The sequence below is a fragment of the Erinaceus europaeus genome, chromosome 19, assembly GCF_950295315.1.
Source record: "Erinaceus europaeus chromosome 19, mEriEur2.1, whole genome shotgun sequence".
In the NCBI taxonomy this organism is placed as follows: Eukaryota; Metazoa; Chordata; class Mammalia; order Eulipotyphla; family Erinaceidae; genus Erinaceus; species Erinaceus europaeus.
In genome coordinates, this window is record NC_080180.1 from 48,394,127 (window position 1) to 48,402,109 (window position 7,983).

The 7,983-nt window shown below is 37.8% G+C and overlaps 1 pseudogene; it reads right to left on the reverse strand.

Annotated features, from left to right (window-relative positions):
- Positions 1–1,343: 1,343 nt before the first annotated feature.
- LOC132534642 (protein mago nashi homolog 2-like) lies at positions 1,344–1,836 on the reverse strand (annotated as a pseudogene).
- Between the last annotated feature and the right edge of the window lie 6,147 nt (positions 1,837–7,983).

Genomic DNA, 7,983 nt, shown 5'->3' on the forward strand with positions numbered 1-7,983 from the left:
TTCTCTGGACAACAGTCTGGAGAACTCTCAGAAGGCTAGACATGGACCTACCCTATGATCCTGCAATTCCTCACCTGGGGATATATCCTAAGGAACATGACACACCCATGCAAAAAGATCTGTGTACACATATGTTCTTAGCAGCACAATCAGTAATAGCCAAAACCTGGAAGCAACCCAGGTGTCTAACAACAGATGAGTGGCTGAGCAAGTTGTGTTCTATATACACAATAGAATGCTACTCAGCTATTAGAAATGGTGACTTCGGGAGTTGGGCTGTAGCGCAGCGGGTTAAGCGCAGGTGGCGCAAAGCACAAGGACCAGCATAAGGATCCCGGTTTGAACCCCGGCTCCCCACCTGCAGGGGAGTCGCTTCACAGGCGGTGAAGCAGGTCTGCAGGTGTCTATCTTTCTTTCCTCCTCTTTGTCTTCCCCTCCTCTCTCCATTTCTCTCTGTCCTATCCAACAATGACAACAACAATAATAACAAGGGCAACAAAAGGGAGTAAATAAATAAAATAAATATTAAAAAAAAAAAAGAAATGGTGACTTCACCATTTTCAGCCGATCTTGGATGGACCTTGAAAAATTCATGTTAAGTGAAATAAGTCAGAAACAGAAGGATGAATATGGGGTGATCTCACTCTCAGGCTGAAGATGAAAAACAAGATCAGAAGAGAAAACACAAGTAGAACCTCAACTGGAATTGGTGTACTGCACCAAAGTAAAAGACTCTGGGATGGGTGGGGGTACAAAAAGGATGACAGAGGACCTAGTGGGGGTTGTATAGTTATGTGGAAAATTGGGAAATGTTATGCATGTACAAACTATTGTATTTACTGCTGAATGTAGAGCATTAATCCCCAATAAAGAAATTTTTAAAAATGCACCAAACAGGCAGTGATGATCAACCAACAGTAGAGAAGCTGGAGCAGTTCATCCTAGTTTACATGTTTGATTTATACTTGTCTATCTAGTGATGTGTCAATTCCTTGAGTTAAACTGTGTGTAAAAGTTGTTGAGCTTCTTAAACACATAAAAAGGTTTTCAAGGTCCATTCTCTAAGTTACCACACAATACAATACAATGAAGGTTTTCGTTTTTTTTTTTTTACAAGGAAAGATGGATTTTATTTACAAAATGTAATATGTATGGGGACTTTCCAACACATTTGGGCCCAACTGATGATAAGCATTAAGCCTTTTTCTATTTTCTCATTTTCGGTTAGCATACAAAAAAAAGTGTTCACATTCATATAAATCCCAATACTGTAAAAGATACAAGCCTTCCCTTAATCAATCCCTTAAATTTATAAATGTAAAAAAAAAACTGTCACAAAAACATACAATTTAAATTGGTTTAATCTTGAAATGTAATCCAATAAGACTGAAAACTAAACATTTCAGGTCCTGTACCAAATAGTAGAACACTCGAAGGCCTTCAGGATCCTTGACTGATTTACATCAATAAGAGAGCCTATTTTAGAGGTGGTGAAAGAAATGTGCTCAAATCCAATTACAATTTCAAGCTCCTGTCGACCACCCCTATCTGGGGGAGGCCACAAAGCATCATCTTCGTTTGTAATTTCACTGTCGTCAATAATTCTCTTCAGTTCCTCCATTACACTCTCATGTACATATGCCTCTTTGCTCATCATGACATCATTTTTGTAATTGCTGTTGTTGGCATATCTAAGTTTTCCGTCTGGCCGAAACTCAAACTCCAAAAATTCGTGTCCAAACTTGTCCTTATGCCCAACGTAGTAGCGCAGGTAGAAATCGCTGGCCACAGACATTTTTCTTGCTGGAAAACCCGCCGAAAGCCCGGCCAATGTGCGGCCCCACGCCTGGCAGTGTTTTTGTTCTTTTGTTATGGCCACTACCCTAAGCTAACTTCTCCAGAGAGAAAGACAGAGTCAAGGGCAGATAGCTTAACGGTTCTGCAAAAGATTTTTGTGCCTGAAGCTCTGAGGTCCATGGTTCAATTCCCAGCCCCTACTGAGCTGAGCAGTGCTCTGGATGGTCTCTTTCTCTCTCTTTCACTTTCTTCCTCATAAAAATAAAATATCTTGGGGGGGGGGGAATAAAGACACCATAGCACCAAAGCTTTTCCTGGGTGACCAGGCTCGAACCTAGTTGTGCACATGGCCAAGCTGGCATCCTCCTAGGTGAGCTCTCTTGCTAGTCCAGGCAGGCATGCTCTAATAACTACAAAATGTCTATAGAACTTTTTATCCTTTTTTTGAATTGCTGCCAGGGTTGTCACTAGGGTTTGCTGCCAACACTACAAATCCACTGCTCCTGCCAGTCAGTTGTTTTATCTTTGTTTCCTTTTTCTATTTTATTTGACAGGACAGAGAGAAATTGAGAGGGAAGAGGAGATAGAAAAGGAGAAGACAGACACCTGCAGACCTGCTTCACCGCTCATGATGCTTATCCTTGCAGGTGGGGAACAGTGACTAGAACCCGGGTCCTTGGGCGTGGTGGTATGTGCACTTAGCTGGTGCCCCACAGCCCAATCCCCAGCCATCAGGGTTGCACTGGGGCTTCCTGCCTGCATAATTCCACCTCCTAATGACTTTTTTTAAGGTAAAAGGTGAGAGGAGAGGTTCTCCAGCACCACTTCACACGGATGAAGCTCCCTCTTTATGGGCTGCCTCCATGGGGCTGGTGAGAGACTCAAACCCTGGTACCTGGTGAGCTTCTGGCCTCCTCCCCCCTCATATACTTTTAAACCAAACTTTTTTTATATAAAAATCTTTAGGTAAACTTTTTTATCTAAACTTATAGATAAAATTGCAGCGGAATACAAATTATATTTGCTAAATTAAAGTAACACAAGGTACACAGGCAGTTTTATTAAATGTAAACTCTTATGTATATAATATCCTTATTCTATAGTTCAAAGAGTACTTGCTATGAGATAAATGACACAGATATAACTAAGACATAGTTAGTCAAATACTACCATTTTAAGAAGCAAGAAAATCCCAGAATGATTAATATTCTGTTGACTTAAGCCTTTTCATTAGTTGAAGAGACTAATGGGTTTTTTCCTTTGTTTTTGTTTTTTGTTTATTTTGCTTTTACTTCCTAGACAAAAGTCCACCATTCTTGAAGGTAATGAACAGGCAGGTCTTGGGGAGGCTACAAGATATGTGCAGTATTAACTGACAAGAGTAAGTATTACACTTAATCTTAACCAGAAGGTAGAGAAGCAACTGACTCTACAATTAAAAGCAGGGACGAGAACTTGAATAAATCCATCACAGCTGAGCCATTTTTCCAGAATACATTCATTTCCATCAATGAAGTATACCGCTATTAAACTATCATTGTCTGTCAGACATAAAATCTAAAGCAGAAATAAAGGATAACAGGTTCCAGTGCAGTTTCTCACACAGATTTTACTGATTCTAAAGTCCTACCCCTCCTCCAGCCCAGCCAGTAAGTATGCCCTGGAGAACAAAAAAGCAAATGACAGTAAAATTCCTTTTGAAGTCAAATTGAAGGTCTGGGCGACCCCATGTGGCAACATTAGGAATTGCTGTTGATAGCTAACTACAGACAATTTTTTATTGTCGCCTTTTATACCGGCAGAAAATGTACAAACCACTATTTTTTAATGTGAACTGAATAACAAAATCAGATGTTTAAAAATTATAACATTGTAAAGGGTCTATTGGTAAAACTAGTGTACTAAACAAGTATTTTAGGAATCTCTAAACCAAAGATAATAAGGTTATAGAGTTATGGCTCAAACAAAGCTAAATAATTTAACGACAACAACAAAAAAAAAGGGTGGGCAACAAAGTTCACTTGGCTGAGATTCTTACTTTATTGTGAGTCAAGTTTGCTGGACTCCACCACACTGAAGGAAGCATAGGTGCTGTGGTCTCGCCCTCTCCCTCTCTCTCTTCCTCTCCCTTTCTCTGTTATTGACTCTATTTATCTGAAATAGTCACCCTGAGCAACAAAGCCCCAGTGATAACAAGAAAATATATAATGCAGATCAAATCAAAGTGATCACATTAGCTAGTTAATAACACTGAAACCAACATGGATCATAAGATACAGTTTAATTTGCACCAGAATTGTTCTAGATTTTCTCTTAGAACAAGGAAAGTAACTTCTAAACTACAATCTCTTCAGTAATGATACCATTTTATAAAGTGTTGGTTTTCATTATAATTGATGAACTTGGTACAGAAACAACCAGACATTACTCTTATCATGTAAGGAAAACGAACTTTTCCTTGTTTTCATGGCCGTTCTGCTGTGAACTAGACAGACACAAAGCACCTCCTCATTGCAAACTATTTGAACTAAAATATTTATTTTGGTAAACAAAAAATGTCAAGTATTATTTTTTGTCTTTCCTAAGATGTGTGACCATATTTTAAACAAAACCGTACATTTGGGTGATAGAGTTCTGTGAACTCAAAAAGTAAAGCCCTGATGTTTAGAGGTGAAGGCACTGAGAGGCGCCCATTGAAACAAATGATTGCCAGTGTCATTACCACAATTTGTGGATGAGCAGGAATACGGTTTTTGTAGTTTTGTGTAATTATTCATTACTCTACCAAGCTGCTTCTCTCACAATACTCATTTCATAACAATTATGATCCTTTAACACAAGTGTTAGAAGAACTATGAAAATAAACGGTGATTTACAGAAAGAAAAAAAAATCTATAAGTTTCAAGAAGAATAGAAATGCACTTCCAGGAATACTAGGCCCTTTCAAAGGGTGCAAGACACATAGTTGAGTTGATGGAATTTTCATCTCACTACTTGGTCATATGAAAACAACGAATGTTTAAAAAGTTGATGCTGATGCTACTTCTCATTTAACTTGGTGAATTTAAAGTAGATTCTGCAAACTATTTCTGCTCACTAAAATATCAATTTGAAATAGTATCATAAAAATTAGATCTGTAGTTATACTGTAGAAGAAAAATAATGTTCTAAATGTATTTTCTCTTATATAATTTATAATATATTGCTCTGTAATATAATCATTATACTCCATTTAATTTAAAGGTATCTCCTAAAGCTATTTCTTAAACTAAACTTTAAAAAAATTGGGAATATAGCCTCTTGGTTTCAAAGCAATTTGCTGGAATAGTTTTAACTTAAATTGCATCTTTACTTTTGCATTTCTGCCCATCAATCTGGAAATGATATCTCATAAGAAAAAAGCACCAATTACCTTTCAAGTTAAAATTTTCCAAAGTAGTTTACCTTCATCCTGCCCTCCATTCTATTTCACAACCTTTCATCCACATTATAAATGATAACAGCAACCTCTCAAATGGTGTTAAAGAGATACCAAGCAAAACTGACTACTACACTGAAATGCATATGTTCTAACTATTTACCACCCATCATCAACAAAATAGTGAGAAAAAATACGACATAATGAAAAGTGCATGTCCACACATTAGGTGGTTCATGCAAGTAATGGGTTCATCTAGAAAAAAACTTGCCTACAGGAAAACTCAATACAGTCAATATAGCTGTGCTAAAAAATAAAAGGACAAAATCTTTAAAAAGAACAAATTGATTCCAGTTGCCTGAAGTCTACGTGTTTTCAATTTCTAACACATTAAAACACTGAAATCATACACTAGATAGAAATGTTTTGTCATTAACCCACCATCACACTATTTTTCTAGCAGACATTTGTTTGTTATGTCCCTCTACCACAAATAGCATCTCCAAAAGATTTTACAACCTGATCTAAGAAATATGACATTCCTTTACAACATAGTCTAAGGCAGTTTACATCTCAACCTCCTTCAATAGACTGAATTCCTTAAAAGCACATTCTTTTATTTCTCTCTAGCCCCCAAATACCTAGGAAAGTACAACTAGTACATAAGAGACATTCAGGAAACACTTGTTCTTTAATTAAGCCTCATCTTTCCTGACCTAGACATGACTTATGACATATGTCCTTCGTGACATAAACCAGATGAAATCAAATCACAGGTAGTTAAACCAGCACAAGCTGGCTTATGACAGTTTCCCCACCCTTTTAAAAGCTATCACTTGCATCACCATTACACATAGAAACTTTAATTGGAACCCCCTCCCCACAAAGGATCAAAATGTCTGAAAAACTAACTTTAAATACTACAAACCAAGAATGTGGAGGATTCTAACATGTGGTAATGGAAAGTAAACTCTCTAACATCTAGTATTCATGTGAGGACCTGTTACTCCTTCTAACAAGTGTCTGTTTTCCTCTTAACAGCAATGATGGTGATTTAACAAGAAAAAATATTTTCACCCTTTTTTTCATTCTTTAAAACTTGAAAAATGGATGTGATAACACCAAAATAAGGTATTAAAAATGCATTCTTTTTTAATATTTTTTAATATTTATTTTATTTATTTATTCCCTTTAGTTGCCCTTGGTGTTTTATTGTTGTAGTTATTATTGTTGTTGTCGTTGTTGGATAGGACAGAGAGAAATGGAGAGAGGAGGGGAAGACAGAGAAGAGGAGAGAAAGATAAGACACCTGCAGACCTGCTTCACCGCCTGTGAAGCGACTCCCCTGCAGGTGGGGAGCCGGGGTTCAAACCGGGATCCTTATGCCGGTCCTTGTGCTTTGCGCCATCTGCGCTTAACCCGTTGCGCTACAGCCCGACTCCCAAATGCATTCTTTTTTAAATGTTTATTTATTTATTCCCTTTCGCTGCCCTTGTTTTTTATTGTTGTAGTTATTGATGTAGTTGTGTTGGCTAGGACAGAGAGAAATGGAGAGAGGAGGGGAAGACAGAGAAAGGAGCGAAACATGGACACCTGCAGACCTGCTTCACCAGCTGTGAAGCGACTCCCCTGCAGGTAGCGGAGCCGGGGACTCGAACCATGATCCTGACTCCAGTCCTTATGCTTTGTGCCACCTGCGCTTAACCCGCTGCGCTACTGCCTGACTCCCTAAAAATACATTCTTAAAGAGCCCTTAAGTAAAAAGGTAAATGAATATATATTCATTTATATATATCATATATGCATAGTAGGCAAGATCATCAAGCTAAGAATGGACAATAATGCTTTAAAAAAAACCAAGCAATTTGAGATTTCATGAAATGCTCACAATCTCAGAAATACTCAGAACTAAGACATGTTAAGTTTTTACTTAACAGGCCGTTAATAACATGTCAACCCCTCCCACACCTCTAAGAACACAACAGCCTTCAAACATCCAATGAATGAAAAAGTGAACCAAAAGCAGCAAAATCACAGATGTACAAGGAACCAGCTCCAATAAACAAAGAAATTGATCCTGGGAGTTGGGCAGTAGCACAGTGGGTTAAGTGCACATGGCTCTACGAAGCAAGGCCTATAAGTATCCAGGTTCGAGCCCCCGGCTCCCCACCTACAGGAGAGTCACTTTGCAGGCAGTGAAGCAGGTCTGCAGGTGTCTAAGTTTCTCTCGCCTTCTCTGTCTTCCCCTCCTCTCTCCATTTCTCTCTGTCCTATCCAACAACAACAACACCAATAACAATAATAACTATAACAATAAAACAAGGACAACAAAAGGGAATAAATAAAAATTTGGGGGAAAATCTTTTTTAAAAAAGAAATTCATTCTAAATCTGCAATGGAAATGAGCAGAAACAGAAATAAAATAGTGTGGGATAACTACAGTACATCAGGGCAAGTATCTGGGAAAGTCTTGTTCAGCAAATCTTGTTCAGCCGCTTATTATTCCGCTCCAAATTGGGGCTAATTTTGATCCATTTTTATTCTTTGCTATCCCAATATTTCTCTTTCAGTATTAAAGGAAAAATGAAAAAAAAAAATCTGGAAATCATAGATAACAATTTACTAACTTAGAGATGAGCTAAAAAGAGAAACAGAAATACCAGACAATGTCACATATCCATGTGGAACTAAAAAAAAAAAAAAAAACTGACCACACTTTTAAAAGTTTCTTTGAAGGGAGCCCCATCTTCGGTACTAAAATTGTAGCA